We start from the raw sequence: 22,644 nt of genomic DNA, 5'->3' as shown, positions 1-22,644 counted from the left end.
CTTTCGGGTGGTGTGATTCGACGGCTTTGCGCCGCTGTGGAACTTGCAAGGTCCATCCAAGGTCTGCTCATAGGAGAAGGCCGGCAACCAGTTTGGCTTGCCGCCTTTCTGTCGCTTGGGCGGGGGCTGCCCTTCTGGCTGCTGGGCTTCAACGGTCGCGACCTGCCGGCTGCTGGAAGCCGGCTGTGGGGCCTTGCGCTTGTTGTCGCCCTCCTGTTGTCACCGGCCGGCGTCTGCCGCCGTAGTTCTTGGAGCTTGAGGTGCCACTTTGCCAGTTGTGCTGATTTGAATTTCCGCCTTCATGGAGGAGTCGGCCGTGGCGTACTTGTCCGCTACGATCAGCAGCTCGTCGATGGTTTCTGGCTCGTCGCAGTGGAGCTTGTGCTTGAGGAGGGTGCCTTCCCTGCACCCGGCTGTAAAGTACTCGATAGCCTGCACCTCGTGCACGCCCTCGCAGGAGTTCCAGAGCTCGGCCCAACGCGTGAGGTAAGCACGAATAGACTCGTCGAGGCCTTGCACGCACAAGGAGAGCTGACGAGGCTTGGGAGGACGCTTGTACGTGCTGGTGAAGTTGCAGACGAACGCTTCGGTGAAGTCGACCCAGCTGTTGATGCTGTGGGGCTTTAGGTTGTTCAGCCATGTCCGGGTCGTGCCCTGGAGCATGAGCGGAACGTACTTTACGGCGACACGCTTGTTGCCGTTTGCTATGCTAACAGCCATGGAGTAGTCGACTAGCCAGTCTTCCGGCTTCACGGAGCCGGTATACTTGGGCGTGTCTCTTTGGAGTGTCAACCCTCTGGGAAAGGGTTCGTCCCGAATGTGGGGCCCAAAACAAGGCGGACCCAGCTCGTCTTCTTCCTCCAGCGCTAAGGATCGGTGGAGTCGGTCGATCCGGTGGCGGGCGTCGTTCTCTCCAACTCCCTCTCGGCGGCCAAGGCGGTCACCGAGAGTCGGATGGTCAACAGGCCGCGGGGAGACTCGCCTCTCCTTGGAGGGAGGGGGAGGCGGACAGTCGTCCCGTCGTTCCACTGCTCTTGGGCGGCCGTCTCGGTCGCGCTCTATGGTGATGCGAGTCCAACGGTGGTTGACAGACGGCTCCTTGTCTCTTCTTCCTCGGGCGCCGCCAGTCGGCGTCCGAGACGTCGCGCCTTGATCTCGGTGAAGGTCGTCGATGGGCCGTTGAGGCGCCTCCGCGCGGCAGCCGGCCTCGTTCTGCACGGCGGCCGCGTCGAGAAGCCGTTGGACTCGCTCCATCATGAGCCGGCGTTCTTCGCCCTCGAAATTGTCCAGCTCATCCGCCGCTGCCTGGGCGGCTCGGATGTTCTCTGCTGGTGTAGCATACACAGGGCGGCTTGCCCCAAACAGGTTGGCGATGGCTATGCCGCGCTGCCGGACCGCGCCAAGGGGGCTGGGCTCCGCCGGGGCCGGCGAGCCACCGACGGCGCGATCCATCTCCCGCTGGTAGGCTTCTGACAAGCGCCTCATGCTGGCCAGCTTCTTCGTGCCTTCAACGAGCTAAAGGCGGCGCGCCTCCAACGACTTTGAGTCAGCGTCTTCCGAAATGGGTGCAGTTAGGTCTTGCAGTGCCGCGCCGAGTGAGTCAGGCGCTCCTCTGCCGGGGAACTCGTCATGACTGATGACTCGCACCTCAATGACGGTGCTTCCGTCGCTCTCTGCGTGGGGGAGAGGTTCGTCGTAGACCACCACGTTGGTGGGGAATGCGTCGAGCGACGCGGTGTCGGAGTCGACCAGCATCGGGTCGGTGGAGCCTACGGATTCCAAGTCTACGGCAGGCTCGTCGGAAATGTGGAGTTCATCGAGGCGGCCCGCGCGGAGGTTCTCGGGGCCATCCATGCCTGTGTTGGATGCAGGTCCCTTGGAGAGGCGGACCTCGCCGACGAGTTCGGCCATGGAGCTGACTGCGCAGGCGATCTCAACGCCGCTTAGCGCGTCGGCGCAAACTCCATCTGGCGTGCCTGGCTGGCTGCGCTCGCCAGGGAGCAAAAGGGTTCCCATCCAGAACAGATCTCCGGACGGCGGTGCACCAGGCCCCACGGTGGGCGCCAAATGTCGAGGGTTTGGTGCGACATATGCCAACGGATGGCTTATCATGGTGGGGGCGAGTAGAACATCGCCGGTGCCTGGAAACGGGATGAGGCGAAGACATGCACGCCGGTGAATCTTACCCAGCTTCGGGGCTCTCCAGGGAGATAATACCCCTACTGCTGCACTGCGGGGTCTCCGCATGATCACTATGGCAAAGTGCTTACACGGTTGCTCCTTGAGCTGTTTTTTGGTGGTGGGAGAGGGCAAGACTAGCTCTCTCCCTCCTATATGATTTGGTCTAGAGCTAATGGGTTCCAACCCTTTGCATGGGTGCCCTGGGGGGTTTATATAGGCCTACCCACCAGGGATACAATGGTAATCCGGCTGGGCGCGGGCCCAGCCGTTAGTGTCTCTAGCCTCCGTCTTCTCTGCTGACTGCTGGGGCCCGCCGATTGGCGGGCCCCGCCGACTGGCCGGGTACGGAGCCGACAGGCCGCGTCCGCCGCGGGCGGGTCTTGCCGGCTACTGATTACTGTAGCCGTACTTCTGATGACGCGGGCTTGATCATGAGGTCGTGGCAACAGCCCCGCCGCCTGGCGGGCGATCACTATTGCCACTCCCCATCTCACCTTGATTAATGGCGCGTGGGCCCCGGGGGAGGGCTCGGCCGACTCCCCCGGGCCGACTCCCGACGGGTCCGACTGCTGGTTCTCCCGCTGTCTCCCGAGGTCTCACTGACTGGTGGGCCATGCTGCCTCCAGGCCGTACAGACAAGCCGTCGTGGGTGCAGGATTCGGCCCTGCGGTGCTGATGTCAGGGCCGGCATGGCAACAGTGCCATGCCGCACGGAGATCTTCTGAGGTACGGCGTGCTGTGGCCATGCCTGCCCTTGGTGAGGGGCGGGGGTGGGCTTTGCTGTAGCCACGCCCCTGCCTCATCCCCTTTGATGAGGTCATGGGGTTTGTCGGAGTCGCAGGCCGACTCCCCAAAGCCGGCTTCTCTGGAAGTCGTCCCTGGGATTCGGCCGTGAGCGGGCAGTCGGCCGCCTTGCCGTCGACTCCTCAGGAGGCGGCTCTTTGTTCTGGGGTCTTGAGGGGCGCAGCCTGCCCCGATGTCTTGAAAGGTTACGGGACTCGGGTTGGCCTACACGTGGCCCATTACTCCGACACGAGGGGCTGCCGATTTTTTTAATTTTCTCTTACTTTTAGGACTCCACTCTTCGGAAGACCTGTTCGGCAGTTCAATTGCCGCACAAACGATGCAAGAACCAGGGAAGCAGACAAGCCATGCCGCATTACGGAACTCCCAGGTGGTCTCTATCACGAGCAGTATACCTGTTTCGCATACCATTCCGCAGCCTGCCCCTAGAACGGACATGTTAAAATAGTCCAACCTTTTGCTTATCACATTATTTGTATCGTTCTGCTTCGATCGCAGCCCTTTTTAATAAACAATGCATAGCTTCTGTCTATTTTTGCATTACTTTTTTCTACAAATATATGTTCCTTAACGACATATTGCACCCGTACACTTTGGTACGGCCAAAATACGCCAGGGGCTTTAGTACCCCTCAACATGGTGTGAGAAGTCCGAACACTTTAACAAGTGCGGCACCCCGAACTTATAGCATTATATGCATAGGCTCCGAATCATGTCTTTGGTCAAATGTGTTGGGGAACGTAGCAGAAATTCAAAATTTTCTACGCATCACCAAGATCAATCTATGGAGTGATCTAGCAACAAGGGAAGGAGAGTGCATCTACATACCCTTGTAGATCTCTAAGCGGAAGCGTTCAAGTGAACGGGGTAGATGGAGTCGTACTCATCGTGATCCAAATCACCGATGATCCTAGTGCCGAACGGAAGGCACCTCCGTGTTCAACACACGTACAGCCCGGTGACCTCTCCTACGGCTTGATCCAGCAAGGGGAGAAGGAGAGGTTGGGGAAGACTCCATCCAGCAGCAGCACGACGGCGTGGTGGTGGTGGAGGAGCGTGGTACTCCAGCAGGGCTTCGCCAAGCACCGCAAGAGACGAGGAGGGACAGGGGTAGGGCTGCGCCATGGAGAGATCAAAACTCATGTGTTGGCAGCCCCAAAGTCCTCAAGTATATATAGGGGAGAGGGAGGGGGGTGCGCCCCCTTTAGGGTTTCCACCCCAAGGGGTGCGGCAGCCCCAAACCCATCTAGGGTGGCGGCTAAGGGGGGGAGAGGGGGAAACTTGCCCCCCAAGCTAGGTGGAGGCGCCCCCTCCCCAAACCCTAAGCGCCATGGGCCCTTGTGGGGGGGCGCACCAGCCCACCTGGGGCTGGTCCCCTCCCACACTTGGCCCATGCAGCCCTCCGGGGCTGGTGGCCCCACTTGGTGGACCACCGGGACCCTCCAGGTGGTCCCGGTACATTACCAATAAAACCTGAAACTTTTCCGGCGACCAAAACAGGACTTCCCATATATAATTCTTTACCTCTGGACCATTCCGGAACTCCTCATAACATCCGGGATCTCATCCGGGACTCCGAACAACATTCGGTAACCACATACAAACTTCCTTTATAACCCTAGCGTCATCGAACCTTAAGTGTGTAGACCCTACGGGTTCGGGAGTCATGCAAACATGGCCGAGACAACTCTCCGGTCAATAACCAACAGCGGGATCTGGATACCCATGTTGGCTCCCACATGCTCCACGATGATCTCATCAGATGAACCACGATGTCGAGGATTCAATCAATCCCGTATTCAATTCCCTTTGTCTATCGGTACGGTACTTGCCCGAGATTCGATCGTCAGTATCCCGATACCTTGTTCAATCTCGTTGCCGGCAAGTCTCTTTACTCGTTCCGTAACACATCATCCTGTGATCAACTCCTTGATCACATTGTGCACATTATGATGATGTCCTACCGAGTGGGCCCAGAGATACCTCTCCGTTTACACGGAGTGACAAATCCCAGTCTCGATTCGTGCCAACCCAACAGACACTTTCGGAGATACCTGTAGTGTACCTTGATAGCCACCCAGTTACGTTGTGACGTTTGGCACACCCAAAGCACTCCTATGGTATCCGGGAGTTGCACAATCTCATGGTCTAAGGAAATGATACTTGACATTAGAAAAGCTTTAGCATACGAACTACACGATCTTTGTGCTAGGCTTAGGATTGGGTCTTGTCCATCACATCATTCTCCTAATGATGTGATCCCGTTAACAACGACATCCAATGTCCTTGGTCAGGAAACCGTAACCATCTATTGATCAACGAGCTAGTCAACTAGAGGCTTACTAGGGACATGGTGTTGTCTATGTATCCACACATGTATCTGAGTTTCCTATCAAAACAATTCTAGCATGGATAATAAACGATTATCATGAACAAGGAAATATAATAATAACCAATTTATTATTTCCTCTAGGGCATATTTCCAAGAGTCTCCCACTTGCACTAGAGTCAATAATCTAGTTCACATCGCCATGTGATTAACACTCACAGGTCACATCGCCATGTGACCAACATCCAAAGAGTTTACTAGAGTCACTAATCTAGTTCACATCACTGTGTGATTAATACTCAATGAGTTATGGGTTTGATCATGTTATGCTTGTGAGAGAGGTTGTAGTCAACGGGTCTTGCCATATTCAGATCCCTATGTACTTCGCAAAACTTTATGTCATATCGTAGATGCTGCTACCATGTTCCACTTGGAGCTATTCCAAATTGTTGCTCCATTATACGTATCCGGTATCTCTACTCAGAGCTATCCGGATAGGTGTTAAGCTTGCATCGATGTAACTCTTTACGTCGAACTCTTTATCACCTCCATAACCGAGAAACATTTCCTTATTCTTCTAAGGATAATTTTGACCGCTATCTGGTGATCCAGTCCTAGATCACCTTCGTACCCTCTTGCCAGACATGTGGCAAGGCACACATCAGGTGCGGTACTCAGCATGGTATACCGTATAGAGCCTATGACAAGAGCATAGGGGACGACCTTTGTCCTTCCTCTTTCTTCTGATGTGGTCAAGCTTTGAGTCTTACTCAACTTCACACTTTACAACTCAGGTAAGAACCCCTTCTTTGACTGATCTATTTCGAACTCCTTCAAAAACATGTCAAGGTGTGCGTTCTCTGAAAGTATCATCAGGCGTTTTGATCTATCTCTATATATCTTGATGCCCAATATGTAAGCAGCTTTATCCAGGTCTTCCTTTGAAAATCACTCTTCAAACAACCATTTATGTTTTCCAGAAATTCTACATTATTTCAGATCAACAATATGTCATCCACATATACTTATCAGAAATATTGTAGTGCTCCCACTCACTTTCTTGTAAATACAAGTTTCTAGCAAACATTGTATAAACCTAAAAGCTTTGATCACTCCATCAAAACATATATTCCGATTCCGAGATGCTTGCTCTAGTCCATAGAAGGATTGCTGGAGCCAGCATACCTTTTAGCATCCTTAGGATCGTCAAAACCTTTTATTGTATCACATACAACTTTTCTTACGAAAACTGGTAAGAAAACTTGTTTTGACATCCATCTGTAAGATTTCATAATCGAGAATACAGCTAATGCTAACATGATTCCGACGGACTTAAGCATCGCTACGGGTGAGAAATTCTCATCGTAGTCAACTCCTTGAACTTGTGAAAAGACTCTTTCCCACAAGTCGAGCTTCATACACGGCAACATTACCGCCCATGTCCGTCTTCTTCTTAAAGACCCATTTATCTCAATGGCTTGCCGATCATCGGGCAAGTCCACCAAAGTTCATACTTTGTTTTGATATATGGATCCTATCTCGGATTTCATGGCTTCTAACCATTTGTCGGAATACGGGCCCACCATCGCTTCTCCATAGTTCGTAGGTTCATTGTGGTCCAACAACATGATATTTAAGATAGGATTACCGTACCACTCAGGAGTAGTACATATCCTTGTCGACCTACGAGGTTCGATAGCAACTTGATCTGAAGCTTCATGATCACTATCATTAACTTCCTATTCAACAGACGTAGGTGCCACAGAAAACATCTTTCTGTGTTACATCACTCTATGGTTGAAGTAAAGGTTCGACAACCTTATCAAGTTCTATCTTCCTCCCACTCAATTCTTCCGAGAGAAACTCCTTCTCGAGAAAGGACCCGTTCTTAGCGACAAACAATTTGCCCTTGGATCTGAGATAGAAGGTGTACCCAACTATCACCTTTGGGTATCCTATGAAGATGTGTTTGTCCGCTTTGGGTTCGAGCTTCTCTAGCTGAAGCCTTAAGCATCGCAGCCCCAAATATTAAGAAACGACAACTTTGGTTTCTTGCCAAACCAATGTTCATATGACGTCGTCTTAACAGACTTTAGATGGTGTCCTATCTAAAGTGAATGTAGCTGTCTCTAACGCATAACCTCAAAATGAAAACGGTAAATCGGTAAGAGACATCATAGATCGCACCATATCTCATAGTGTTCGATTACGACATCCGGACACACCATTACCTTGTGGTGTTCCAGGTGGCTTCAACTGTGAAACAATTCCACAATGTCTTAAGTGATTCCCAAAATCATAACTCAGAAAATCCCCTTTTGATCAGATCGGAGGAACATGATCTTATTGTTATGATGATTCTTAACTTCACTCTGAAATCGCTTGAACTTTTCAAATATTTCAGACTTGTGCTTCATTAAGTAAACATACCTATATCTACTCAAATCGTCAGTGAAGATGAGAAAATAGCGATATCCACCACACGCTTCAATTCTCATTGGATCACACGCATCAGCATGTATGATTTCCAACAAGTCACTTGCCCGTTTCATTGTACCTGAAAGCGGGGTCTTAGTCATCCTGCCCATGAGGCATGGCTCGCATGTGTCAAGTGATTCAAAATCAAGTGACTCCAAACATCCATCGACATGGAGTTTCTTCATGCATCTTACGCCAATATGACCTAAGCGGCAGTGCCACGAGAAAGTGGTACTATCATTATTAACTCTACATCTTTTGGCGTGAACATGTGTATTACCACGACCGAGATTCAATGAACCATTCACATAGGGTGCATGACCATGAAAGGTATCATTCATCTAAAACAGAATAACCATTATTCTCTAACTTAAATGAATGACCGTATTGCAATGAACATGATCTAATCATATTCATGCTCAACGTAGACACCTGATAACATGTATCTAGGTTCAATACTAATCCCGAAGGTAGATGGAGCGTGCGATGGTGATCTCATCAACTTTGGAAACACTTCCAACACACATCGTCACCTCGCCCTTAGCCAGTCTCCATTTAGTCCGTAGCTTTTGCTTCAAGTCACCAGTAATAGCAACTGAACCGGTATCCAATACCCAGGTGCTACCAGGAGTACTAGCGAGGTACACATTAATAACACGTATATACTTTGTTGAAGTTGCCAGCCTTCTTATCTACCATTCATTTGGGGTAATTCCGCTACCAGTGACCGTCCCCTTTACAATAGAAGCACTTAGTCTCGGGTTTGGGTTCAACCTTGGGTTCCTTTACTGGAGCGGCAACTGGTTTGCCATCCATGAAGTTTCCCTTCTAGCCCTTGACCTTCTTGAAACAAGTGGTCTTATTAAACCATCAACACTTGATGCTCCTTCTTGATTTCTACCTTTTGCGGTCTTAAGCACCACGAACAGCTTTGGGATCAACTCCATCCCTTGCATGTCATAGTTCATCACGAAGATCCAGTAGCTTAGTGATAGTGGCTAGAGAACTCTATCAATCACTATCTTATCTGGAAGTTTAACTCCCACTTGATTTAAGTGATTGTAGCACCCAGACATTCTGAGCACATGCTCACTAGCTGAGCTATTCTCCTCCATCTTGTTGGAAAAAGAACTTGTCAGAGGTCTCACACCTCTCAACACGGGCATGAGCCTGAAATCCCAATTTCAGCTCTTGGAACATCTCATATGTTCTGTGGCGTTCAAAACGTCATTGAATCCCGATTCTAAGCCGTAAAGTATGGTGCACTAAACTATCAAGTAGTCATCAGGATGTGTCTGTCAGGTGTTCACAACATCCACAGACGACGTTGTAGGGGTTTGCACATCGAGCGGTGCATCAAAGACGTAAGCCTTCTGTGTAGCAGTGAGGACACTCCTCGGACTATGGACCTAGTCCGCATCAGTTCTTACAATATCTTTCAACTTGGTCTTTCTCTAGGAACGTATTGAAACAGGGAGCTACAATGTGAGCTGTTTATCTACAACATATTTGCAAAGACAATTTAGACTATGTTCATGATAATTGAGTTCATTTAATGAAATTATTTAATGAACTCCCACTCAGATAGACATCCCTCTAGTCATCTAAGTGAAACATGATCCGAATCGACTAGGCCATGTCCGATCATCACGTGAGACGGACTAGTCATCAACGGTGAACATCTCATGTTGATCGTATCTTCTATACGACTCATGTTCGACCTTTCGGTCTTCCGTGTTCCGAGGCCATGTCTGTACATGCTAGGCTCGTCAAGTCAACCTAAGTGTATTGCGTGTGTAAATCTGGCTTACACCCGTTGTATTCGAACGTTAGAATCTATCACACCCGATCATCACGTGGTGCTTCGAAATGACGAACCTTTGCAACGATGCACAGTTAGGGGGAACACTTTCTTGAAATTTTAGTGAGGGATCATCTTATTTAAGCTACCGTCGTTCTAAGCAAATAACATGTAAAACATGATAAACATCACATGCAATCAAATAGTGACATGATATGGCCAATATCATTTTGCTCCTTTTGATCTCCATCTTCGGGGCTCCATGATCATCGTTGTCACCGGCATGACACCATGATCTCCATCATCGTGTCTTCTTGTAGTTGTCTCGTCATCTATTACTTCTACTACTATGGCTAACGCTTTAGCAATAAAGTAAAGTAATTACATGACGTTTATGTTGACACGCAGGTCATAAATAAATTAAGACAACTCCTATGGCTCCTGCTGGTTGTCATACTCATCGACATGCAAGTCATGATTCCTGTTACAAGAACATGATCAATCTCATACATCACATATATCATTCATCACATCCTTTTGGCCATATCACATCACAAGGCATATGCTGCAAAAACAAGTTAGACGTCCTCTAATTGTTGTTGCAAGTTTTTACGTGGCTGCTATAGGTTTCTAGCAAGAACGTTTCTTACCTATGTGAAAACCACAATGTGATATGCCAATTTCTATTTACCCTTCATAAGGACCCTTTTCATCGAATCCGATCCGACTAAAGTGGGAGAGATAGACACCCGCTAGCCATCTTATGCAACTAGTGCATGCCAGTCGGTGGAACCAGTCTCACGTAAGAGTACGTGTAAGGTCGGTCCGGGCCGCTTCATCCCACGATGCCGCCGAATCAAGATAAGACTAGTAACGGCAAGTAAATTGTGGGTGCTGCTGCTTTGTGTTCTACTCGTGCATAGAAACTACGCATAGACCTAGCTCATGATGCCACTGTTGGGGAACGTAGCAGAAATTCAAAATTTTCTACGCATCACCAAGCTCAATCTATGGAGTGATCTAGCAACGAGGGAAGGAGAGTGCATATGCATACCCTTGTAGATCGCTAAGCGGAAGCGTTCAAGTGAACGTGGTTGATGGAGTCGTACTCGTCGTGATCCAAATCACCAATGATCCTAGTGCCGAACAGACGGCACCTCCGTGTTCAACACATGTACAGCCCGGTGACGTCTCCTACGCCTTGATCCAGCAAGGGGAGAAGGAGAGGTTGGGGAAGACTCCATCCAGCAGCAGCACGACGGCGTGGTGGTGGAGGAGGAGCGTGGTACTCCAGCAGGGCTTCGCCAAGCACCGCAAGAGACGAGGAGGGAGAGGGGTAGGGCTGCGCCATGGAGAGATCAAAACTCATGTGTTGGCAGCCCCAAAGTCCTCAAGTATATATAGGGGAGAGGGAGGGGGGTGCGCCCCTTTAGGGTTTCCACCCCAAGGGGTGCGGCAGCCCCAAACCCATCTAGGGTGGCGGCTAAGGGGGGAGAGGGGGAAACTTGCCCCCCAAGCTAGGTGGAGGCGCCCCCTCCCCAAACCCTAGGCGCCTTGGGCCCTTGTGGGGGGGCGCACCATCCCACCTGGGGCTGGTCCCCTCCCACACTTGGCCCATGCAGCCCTCCGGGCCTGGTGGCCCCACTTGGTGGACCACCGGGACCCTCCCGGTGGTCCCGGTACATTACCGATAAAACCCGAAACTTTTCCGGCGACCAAAACAGGACTTCCCATATATAATTCTTTACCTCTGGACCATTCCGGAACTCCTCGTAACATCCGGGATCTCATCCGGGACTCCGAACAACATTCGGTAACCACATACAAACTTCCTTTATAACCCTAGCATCATCGAACCATAAGTGTGTAGACCCTACGGGTTCGGGAGTCATGCAGACATGGCCGAGACAACTCTCCGGTCAATAACCAACAGTGGGATCTAGATACCCATGTTGGCTCCCACATGCTCCACGATGATATCATCGGATGAACCACGATGTCGAGGATTCAATCAATCCCGTATTCAATTCCCTTTGTCTATCGGTACGATACTTGCCCGAGATTCGATCGTCGGTATCCCGATACCTTGTTCAATCTCGTTGCCGGCAAGTCTCTTTACTCGTTCCGTAACACATCATCCCATGATCAACTCCTTGAGCACATTGTGCACATTATGATGATGTCCTACCGAGTGGGCCCAGAGATACCTCTCCGTTTACACGGAGTGACAAATCCCAGTCTCGATTCGTGCCAACCCAACAGACACTTTCGGAGATACCTGTAGTGTACCTTTATAGCCACCCAGTTACGTTGTGACGTTTGGCACACCCAAAGCACTCCTACGGTATCCGGGAGTTGCACAATCTCATGGTCTAAGGAAATGATACTTGACATTAGAAAAGCTTTAGCATACGAACTACACGATCTTTGTGCTAGGATTAGGATTGGGTCTTGTCCATCACATCATTCTCCTAATGATGTGATCCCGTTATCAACGACATCCAATGTCCATGGTCAGGAAACCGTAACCATCTATTGATCAACGAGCTAGTCAACTGGAGGCTTACTAGGGACATGGTGTTGTCTATGTATCCACACATGTATCTGAGTTTCCTATCAATATAATTCTAGCATGGATAATAAACAATTATCATGAAGAAGGAAATATAATAATAACCAATTTATTATTGCCTCTAGGGCATATTTCCAACAAAATGTTGGGTTTGCCCGGCTCCTATGTTTTGGTGCCTTACGTTCCGCTATATCGGCTAAGGTAGCACTAGGAGAACTACTGTGATTGTGCCCCGGTTGAGCTGGGTCGAGCACCTCAGTAGAGAAAGCTAAAATTGACTGTCATGATGAAGCAAGAGCTGGTCGCTGTTCGAGAGGTTTTTTCGAGTCCCTAAAGACTTATGCCGCTTAGAGCGAGGAGTCGGCTCTGTCCGGCCAAGGCGTGGATAGCGCCCCGAACTCGGTCTTCCGAATACCAGGGGCTTCGCCGAAATTTAAAATTATAGAATTCTATGGCTAAGTCAGAGTGTTCACGCATTGGGCTGAGCGCCTCCCTCGAAGGACCCAAACATGGGGAAAAGAGCGCTCAGGTTTATCCCCGAACACCCCAGCACTAGCGGCACGGGGGCAGAAGCCGACGACTTGCCATCTCACAGAATTGATAAACAGCCGCACAGAAGGTAATATTTTAAATTCAAACAGCATTGCTTAGCGCATATGAACAAGTTTTCAGCGCACAGGACAAAACGAGCGAGTTTTACTCAAAAATTACATCTCTGGAACATTCATCCGCCACAAGGCAGGCACCCTTCAGAACATCCTTATAATAATTTTCGGGCTTGCAATGCTCTTTCCCTGGTGGTGGCCTGTCCTTCACAAGCTTCTCAGCATCCAGCTTGCCCCAGTGCCCCTTAGCACGGGCAAGGGCCCTACGGGCACCTTCAATGCAGACGGAGCGCTTGATGACTTCAAGCCTTGGACAGGCCTCCACCAGCCGCCGCAACAGCCCGAAATAGCTCCCAGGCTGAGCCTCTCCAGGCCACAACCGAACTATGAGGCCCTTCATGGCCTGTTCGGCCGCCTTGTGGAGCATGACCAGTTGCTTCAGCTGGTCGCTCAGGGGCACGGGGTGTCCAGCCTCAGCATACTGAGACCAGAACACCTTCTCTGTCGAGTTGCCCTCCTCGGCTCGATAGAATGCGGCGGCATCGGACACGCTACGGGGAAGATCTACGAACGCTCCTGGAGAGCTTCGGATTCGGGTAAGTAACAAGTAACTCCCGTTTATGTGTTTGCTCTGCATAAAGAATGCCTTACCCGCCGCTATCTTTTTCGCCTCATCCAACTCCTGGAGGGTCTTCTGGGATTCGGCCTTGGCAGACTTGGCATTTTCAATAGCCACCGCGAGCTCGGACGCTCGCGTCTTTGAGTCAAGCTCCAAACTCTCATGTTTTTCCATAAGAGCCTGGAGCTCTTGCCGCACCTTGCCAACCTCGGCCTCATACTTCTCCCGCTTGGTGCGCTCCGCAGCCGCCGTCTTCTCGGCCTCGAGCAGCGCTTGCTTAAGGGTCGCCACCTCAGACGTGGCCCCTACAATAGCCACGATAATCCTGTCATTTTTTGCAATTGCACCTTTTTATATATATATATTTAAACAAGGTATTTCTTTCCTTCATTGTCCTCGAGCTGCTTCTTGGCACGCCCGAGCTCTTGCTCAGACCGCTCGAGGTTCTGCTTTAGCATGTCCACTTCCGCAGTCAGTGCGGCGGACGCAAGCAAAGAAGCCTGCATACGCTATTTTATTTGATCCTCTATTTGGCTTTTCTTCCCGAACGCCAAACAGAGCATCAGGGGCTACTGTCTATGCGGTAATATTATTTACACATTCTTTACTTACCTCAAAGCCTGTCAAAAGGGTAGTACAAGCTTCAGTCAATCCGCTCTTGGCGGACTGAACCTTCTGGACCACCGCACTCATAATGGTGCGGTGCTCCTCGTCGATGGAGGTGCCCTTGAGTGCCTCCAACAGATTGTCCGGCGCCTCCGGTTGGACGGAGGTCACCGGCACGGAGGGCCTGCTTCTCTTGGAAGGAGGTCGCCCGCCGGACTCTGGAACCTTTGGAGGTTCCGGAGTGGTGTCCGGCCTAGAACTGGACTTGGAGCCCTGGGAGATTTTTTTCCCCGTCACCCCCGGAGTCCGGGAGGTCGCCTTGTGGCGCCTCCAGGACCACCTCCTCCTGGCTTGGAACCTGTTGGGACAACACTTCGGCATCGTCCGTAGGGCGGGGGGAGGAAGCCGTCGGAAGCGAATTCACATCCAACGAATCCAGTGAACCGCTCGACGACGCGTCGAGCCGGTCTTTGGGTGGGCTGCATAATCATATTCGACATAAGGGAAAGCTGTGCAATAAAGGAATACTATGAATTACTCTGGTATCTGGATACTTACGATTTCGCCAGGGGCTTGGCCCTGGTCGGCCACTCCTCTTCACCAATGTCGGTGTTGGTGGAGTAGTCTGGAGGAAGGGTTTTCCCCTTCTTGGACCCTTCGGCCTCCCCAGTTGGGGCGGCCTTCCTTTTCTTCCCTTCCCCGCTGGAGGGGGAGAGGTCTCTTCTTCCTCCTCCTCGTCTTCATGGGAGGAGTGCGTCTTGGAGCCGTCGGATGATGGATCCGACGCCTCCTGGCGCCGGGCACTCTTTCGAGTCCCCGTGGCCTTCTTCTTGGCCTTCTTCTCCGGCACCACATAGGGTGCCGGAACCAGCAACTTCCCAAACAAGCGTCCGCTGGGCCTTCGGGCAAAGGAGCCAGACAGTTGATTTGTCCGGACGTCTCCTACCAATCTTGTCAAAGGCAAGGGAGCTTAGATCCCGCATGGAGTCAAACTATGAAAAACTGATACCCTGTAGAAGGTAAAAATAGCTTACCGCACAAGCGTGACGCTACGTGTTGAATCTGCGATCCTCGGTTCCGGATGCGGAGGCCTCGGCGCCTTTGAAAAGCAACTTCCAGGCATCTTCGTACGTCGTGTCAAAGAGCCTACTCAGAGTTCGGTGCCGCGCCAGGTCGAACTTCCACAGGTTGAAAGCCCGTTGTTGACACGGGAGGATCCGGCGGATGAGCATAACCTGGACTACGTTGACAAGCTTGAGCTGCTTGTCCACCAGGGTTTGGACGCATGTTTGGAGTCCGGTCATCTCTCCTTTTTTACCCCATGACAGGCCCGTCTCTTTCCAGGACGTGAGCCGCGTTGGGGGTCCAAATCGGAACTCGGGGGCTGCGACCCACTTAGGGTCGCGCGGCTCGGTGATGTAAAACCACCATGATTGCCACCCCTTCAGGGTCTCCACAAAGGAGCCCTCGAGCCATAAGATGTTGGGCATCTTGCCCACCATGGCTCCTCCGCACTCCGCCTGGTTGCCGAGCACCACCTTCGGCTTGACGTTAAAAGTCTTGAGCCATAGGCCGAAATGGGGACGGATGCAGAGGAAGGCCTCGCACATGATGATAAACGCCGAGATGTTGAGGACAAAGTTCGGGGCCAGATCGTGGAAATCCAGGCCATAGTAGAACACGAGCCCCCGAACAAATGGGTGGAGAGGGAAACCCAGTCCGCGGAGGAAATGGGGGAGGAACACCACCCTCTCATGGGGCCTAGGGGTAGGGATGAGCTGCCCCCCTTCGGGAAGCCGGTGCGCAATGTCGTTGGACAAGTATCCGGCCTTCCTTAGTCTTTTGATGTGTCCCTCCGTAACGGAGGAGACCATCCACTTGCCTCCCGCTCCGGACATGGCTGGAGAAGGTTGAGGTGGGTAGTGCGGACTTGGGTGCTGGAGCTCGAGTGCGCGAAAATGGATAGGCAAAGGAGGAAGAAGGCGTAGGTGAAAAGGTGGATCCTTATCCCCTTATATGGGTGGACGCGACTATGCGTCCCCACCAGCCTGGTAAAACTCGCTTTTCTCCCAAGCGCCGTAATCAATGGCGCGGTTTGGTTACCCACGCCCGTATTGATGAGAATCCCGGAATAAGGGGACACGATCTCTGCTTTAACAAGACGTGCCAAGGAAACCGCCTCGCATAACACGCTGAGATGGGACAGTAAAATGATTCGAATAAAGGCTTAGCCATGGTGTGATGTCACACTATGGAATACGTCAGCAGATTAGATTTGTGTAAATATTATTCTCTCTATGGCAATATGTGGAAACTTATTTTGCAGAGCCAGACACTATCTTTGTGTTCAAGATCTTCTATGAAGTACTTGGAGGAGGAACCCGCCTTGCAATGCCGAAGACAATCTATGCGCCGGACTCGTCGTCATTGAAGCCTGGTTCAGGGGCTACTGAGGGAGTCCTGGATTAGGGGGTGTCCGGATGGCTGGACTATACCTTCAGCCGGACTCCTGGACTATGAAGATACAAGATTGAAGACTCCGTCCCGTGTCCGGAAGGGACTTTCCTTGGCGTGGAAGGCAAGCTTGGCGATACGGATATGTAGATCTCCTACCATTGTAACCGACTCTATGTAACCCTAACCCTATCCGGTGTCTATATAAACCGGAGGGTTTTAGTCCGTAGGACATCACGTTCATACACAACAATCATACCATAGGCTAGCTTCTAGGGTTTAGCCTCTCTGATTTCGTGGTAGATCTACTCTTGTACTACCCATATCATCAATATTAATCAAGCAGGACGTAGGGTTTTACCTCCATCGAGAGGGCCCGAACCTGGGTAAAACTTCGTGTCCCTTGCCTCTTGTTACCATCCGGCCTAGACGCACAGTTCGGGACCCCCTACCCAAGATCCGCCGGTTTTGACACCGACACCACCGCCGGGGAAAGAGCATCGCAAGCCCGAGAATTATTATAAGGATGTTCTGAAGGGTGCCCGCCTTGTGGCGGATGAATGTTCCAGAGATGTAATTTTTTAGTAAAACTCGCTCGTTTTGTCCTGTGCGCTGAAAACTTGTTCATATGCGCTAAGCAATGCTGTTGGAATTTAAAATATTACCTTCTATGGGGCTGTTTATCAATTCTGAGAGATGGCGAGTTGTCGGCTTCTGCCCCCGTGCCACTAGTGCTGGGGTGTTCGGGGATAAACCTGAGTGCTCTTTTTCCCATGTTTGGGTCCTTCGAGGGAGGGGCTCAGCAAAACGAACAAGGCAATCGGACTATAATGCGTGAACACTCTCACTTAGCCATAGAATTCTATAATTTTAAATTTCGGCGAAGCCCCTGGTATTCGGAAGACTGAGTTCGGGGCGCTATGCACGCCTTGGCTGGACAGAGCCGACTCCTCGCTCTAAGCGGCATAAGTCTTTAGGGACTCGAAAAACCTCTCAAACAGCGACCAGCTCTCGCTTCATCATGACAGTCAGTTTTAGCTTTCTCTACTGAGGTGCTCGACCCAGCTCAACTGGGGCACAATCGCAGTAGTTCTCCTACTGCTACCTTAGCCGATATAGCAGAACGTAAGGCACCAAAATATAGGAGCCGGGCAAACCCAACATTTGACCAAAGACATGATTCGGAGCCGATGCATATAATTCTATAAGTTCGGGGTGCCGCACTTGTTAAAGTGTTCGGACTTCTCACACCATATTGAGGGGTACTAAAGCCCCTGGCGTATTTTGGCCGTACCAATGTGTACGGGTGCAACATGTCTTTTAAGGAACATATATTTGTAAAAAAGAGTAATGCAAAAATAGACCAAAGCTATGCATTGTTTATTAAAAAGGGGTGCGATCAAAGCAGGACGATACAAATAATGTTATAAGGAAAAGGTTGGACTATTTAACATGTCCGTTCCAGGGGCAGACTGCGGAATGGTATGCGAGACAGGTATACTGCTCGTGATAGAGACCACCTGGGAGTTCCGTAATGCGGCATGGCTTGTCTGCTTGCCTGGTTCTTGCATCGTTTGTGTGGCAATTGAACTGCCGAACAGGCCTTCCGAAGAATGGAGTCTTGAAAGTAAGATAAAATTAAAAAATCGGCAGCCCCAGGTGCGGTTTAAGCCGTGTTTCGGGCGTGCCGTGGTGGTGCCCCTCCCCCTGTACCCATGGTATTTCTAGAGCGTAGTTATGTACGCGAAGCACTAGTGTTGCATCTTTGCGAGGGCTGGGGTTGGGGCTGCATTGCTACGCTTGCTCGGAACGTGCCAGACGGTCTTGTTGTAGGTTACTCCGGGCGCGCTTTACGGTGTCCGGACGTTTAATGACCGGACTGGAGAATTGCCTGGAGAGGCTGCTTTGTGCTTCCACTGCAAGGGCCGCCGTGTGCTCCTCCGTTCGGAGGGAGCGTTCGGTGTTTCCATTGACCGTGATTACTCCTCGAGGGCCTGGCATCTTGAGCTTAAGGTATGCGTAGTGCGGTACCGCATTGAACTTGGCGAATGCGGTTCGCCCGACCAGTGCGTGATAGCCACTGCGGAATGGGACTATGTCGAAGATTAACTCCTCGCTTCGGAAATTATCCGGGGATCCGAAGACCACTTCAAGTGTGACTGAGCCTGTACAGTTGGCCTCTACACCTGGTATTACGCCTCTAAAGGTCGTTTTGGTGGGCTTAATCCTCGAGGGATCTATGCCCATTTTCCGCACTGTATCCTGGTAAAGCAGGTTCAGGCTGCTGCCGCCGTCCATAAGGACTCTAGTGAGACGAAATCCGTCAATAATTGGGTCTAAAACAAATGTGGCGAATCCGCCATGACGGGTGCTAGTGGGATGGTCCCTTCGATCAAAGGTGATCGGGTAGGAGGACCATGGGTTGAACTTTGGGGCGACTGGCTCTACCGCGTATACTTCCCTTAACGCGCGCTTCCGTTCCCTCTTGGGGATGTGGGTTGCATATATCATGTTCACCGTCCGCACTTGTGGGGGAAAACCCTTCTGTCCACTGTTGTTCGGCGGCCGGGGCTCTTCATCGTCATCGCTATGCAGCCCCTTGTCTTTATTTTCGGCATTTATCTTGCCTGCCTGTTTGAACACCCAACAATCCCTGTTGGTGTGATTGGCCAGCTTTTCGAGGGTGCCATGTATCTGGCACAAGCGGTCGAGTATTCGGTCCAAACTGGACGAGCCCCTAGGATTTCTGTTGAATGGCTTTTTCCGCTGACCAGATTTATAGCATCTGAATCCAGCATTAACTGTCGTATCCTCAGTATTGTCGCCGTTAATATGGTGCTTTTGCTTGTTGCGACGCGACCTGCCACTATTGTCCCTGGTATCCAAATTACCAGGGTTCTTGGTCATATTGTTGCTACGAGCAAGCCAGCTGTCTTCTCCCGCGCAAAAGCGGGTCATGAGTGTCGTGAGTGCTGCCACAGATTTCGGCTTTTCCTGTCCAAGGTGCCGGGCAAGCCACTCGTCACGGATATTGTGCTTGAAGGCTGCTAGGGCCTCTTCGTCCGGACAGTCAACTATTTGATTTTTCTTTGTTAGGAACCATGTCCAGAATTGCCTGGCCGATTCGTCTGGCTGCTGAATTACGTGGCTTAGGTCATCGGCATCTGGTGGTCGCACATAAGTGCCCTGAAAATTGTCGAGGAATGCGGCTTCCAGGTCCTCCCAACAACTGATTGATCCTGCTGGCATGCTGTTAAGCCAATGCCGAGCTGGTCCTTTAAGCATGAGTGGGAGGTATTTGATGGGGTGGAGATCATCGCCGCGGGCCATGTGGATATGAAGGAGATAATCCTCGATCCATACCGCAGGATCTGTTGTGCCATCATATGATTCGATGTTTACGGGTTTGAAACCCTTGGGGATTTGTTGATCCATTACTTCGTCTGTGAAGCATAGTGGGTGTGCGGCGCCTCTGTACTGGGCTATATCACGACGTAGCTCCAATGAGCTTTGTCTACTGTGTTCGGCCCTACCGGATTTGTGTCCGGCGTGACGGTTATCGTCTCGAGTCATGGGGCGCCCACGCGATCCGGAGATGGATCTTGGTTGCCTTGCCTTGTCCTTCAACATATCTCACAGGTCTGGCGCATTTTCCCGTGCCTTGGTACGGGGTGCGGCTTGATTGGAGGGCCAAAAGGCCTCTCTGTCGCGGCCGCGAGGTGGCCAGTCGGCCATATCAAGTGCTGGTGATGTAGGTTTAAGTGCTTCCTCCTCTAATCGGGGTAGCAACCTGCGCTTTGGGTAGCTCTTGGAGGGGCGTTCGAGTTTATGCTCTTCGGCCGCGAGGACTTCAGTCCATCTGTCGACTAGCAAATCTTGATCAGCTCTAAGCTGTTGCTGCTTTTTCTTGAGGCTTCTTGCCGTGGCCATAAGCCTGCGTTGAAAACGCTCTTGCTCGACGGGATCCTCTGGCACGACGAATTTGTCGTCGTCGAGGCTTGCCTCATCTTCGGAGGGAGGCATATAGTTATCGTCCTCGACCTCTCTGTCTGTCGCTCTCTGATGAGGGCTGGCTTCTCCATCCTCCTGTGCTGAATCTTGCTGGAGGGGGTTTTCTTCGGCGCTCTCTGGAGTATTATTATCTCCCGTGCTGGAATCGCCGTATTTGTTTTGGCGGGATTTTGAGCGGCGCCGCTGATGCCGGCGCTTAGGCTGTTTCTTGGAGGGGTCATCCTCTGCTATTCCATCGCCATCTCCTTCTTTTGGGGTGTCCACCATGTATATGTCATATGACGAGGTGGCTTTCCAAGGCCCAATAGGCACTGGTTCTTCATCGTCTCCTGCATCGGCGTCCATACCGTCGATGTCTTCGAAGTCGAAGTCGAGCATGTCGGTTAAATCGTCGACAGTGGCTACAAAGTGGGTGGTGGGTGGGCTTTGAATTTCTTCATCGTCCGTATCCCAACCTTGCTGACCGTAGTTCGGCCAGGGCTCTCCTGATAGAGAGAGAGACTTCAGTGTCTTTAGAATATCGCCAAAAGGCGAGTGTTGAAAGATATCCGCGGCAGTAAACTCCATGATCGGCGCCCAATCGGATTCGATCGCCAGGGGCGCGGAGGGTTCAGAGTCCAGAGAGGAGTCCAGCTACCTGGAGTCATGAGTCTCGCGGGGTGCGGGGCTGGTGTTCGGCTCGATCGCCATTGGGATCGCAGCCCCCGAGGCGGCGTCCAACCACCCATCCTCGATCGGTGCAGCAGGCTCCGAATTAAGGGTCGAAGCCGATGCGGGTGCGGCCTCCAGGGCACTGTTCGGCAGCAGAGCTAGATCATGCTCGTCATGATAGTGCGGCGCGCTCGGCAGTGGCTCGAATCTGTCGAAGATCAAGTCCCCGCGGATGTCAGCCGTGTAGTTTAAACTTCCAAATCTGACCTGACGGCCAGGGGCATAGCTTTCGATCTGCTCCAGATGGCCAAGTGAATTGGCCCGCAGTGCGAAGCCGCCGAAGACGAACATCTGTTCGGGGAGGAAGGTCTCACCCTGGACTGCATCACTATTGATGATCGTAGGAGCCATCAAGCCTAACGGTGATGACACAGAGAAACTCTCAATGAAAGCACCAATGTCGGTGTCAAAACCGGCGGATCTCGGGTAGGGGGTCCCGAACTGTGCGTCTAGGCCGGATGGTAACAGGAGGCAAGGGACACGAAGTTTTACCCAAGTTCAGGCCCTCTTGATGGAGGTAAAACCCTACATCCTGCTTGATTAATATTGATGATATGGGTAGTACAAGAGTAGATCTACCACGAGATCAGAGAGGCTAAACCCTAGAAGCTAGCCTATGGTATGATTGTTGTGTATGAATGTGTTGTCCTATGGACTAAAACCCTCCGGTTTATATAGACACCGAATAGGGTTAGGGTTACATAGAGTCGGTTACAATGGTAGGAGATCTACATATCCGTATCGCCAAGCTTGCCTTCCACGCCAAGGAAAGTCCCTTCCGGACACGGGACGAAGTCTTCAATCTTGTATCTTCGTAGTCCAGGAGTCCGGCTGAAGGTATAGTTCGGCCATCCGGACACCCCCTAATCCAGGACTCCCTCAATCCTCATGATAGAGAGTCTCTTTTTTTTGACTGGAAACTGTGAGGCAACAGCCCCACAGCACTTTATTAAAACCCAACCACCAAGCATAACAAAGGTTCTGTAAAGGAAATCTAACTAAAGGATGAGAGGCCTACTTACCTACTGAGCTATTTACAACCTATACACAAATATATACATGGATACATACAACCAATTAAGGCAAAGAATTAACCCAAGCTAACAGCAGAGGTCTAATAGTAGACTTGAATCTGTGAGAGTGCAGGGTAGCATCATGAATGAAATTTCTCTTCCAAGCAGCAATAGATGGCCTTTCATGTCTGAATATTCTGCCATTTCGGAGGAGCCAAATATTCCAAGCTGCTAGATAAACAACCTCCCTGAAGAAAGGTTTGCCAAAGCTTTTCCTTGCAGCAAATAAACATTGGGCTGGTGTTAAACCAGCTAACCATTGGATGCCCAAGTAGTTCCATACTCTTGTGCTGAATTGGCATGTAAAGAAGAGATGATCTCTATCTTCATGGGCATGGGCGAAGCATAACGAGCAGGTGTTATCATCCTGAGTGGATCTCCAGTGCCTTCTCACTAGCAT

Source organism: Triticum urartu, chromosome 6A (genome assembly GCF_056163025.1).
Source record: "Triticum urartu cultivar PI428250 chromosome 6A, HENAU_Tu73, whole genome shotgun sequence".
NCBI classification, from domain to species: domain Eukaryota; kingdom Viridiplantae; phylum Streptophyta; class Magnoliopsida; order Poales; family Poaceae; genus Triticum; species Triticum urartu.
The sequence above is the reverse complement of the archived record's forward strand: the minus strand, read 5'-3'. Positions refer to the sequence as shown.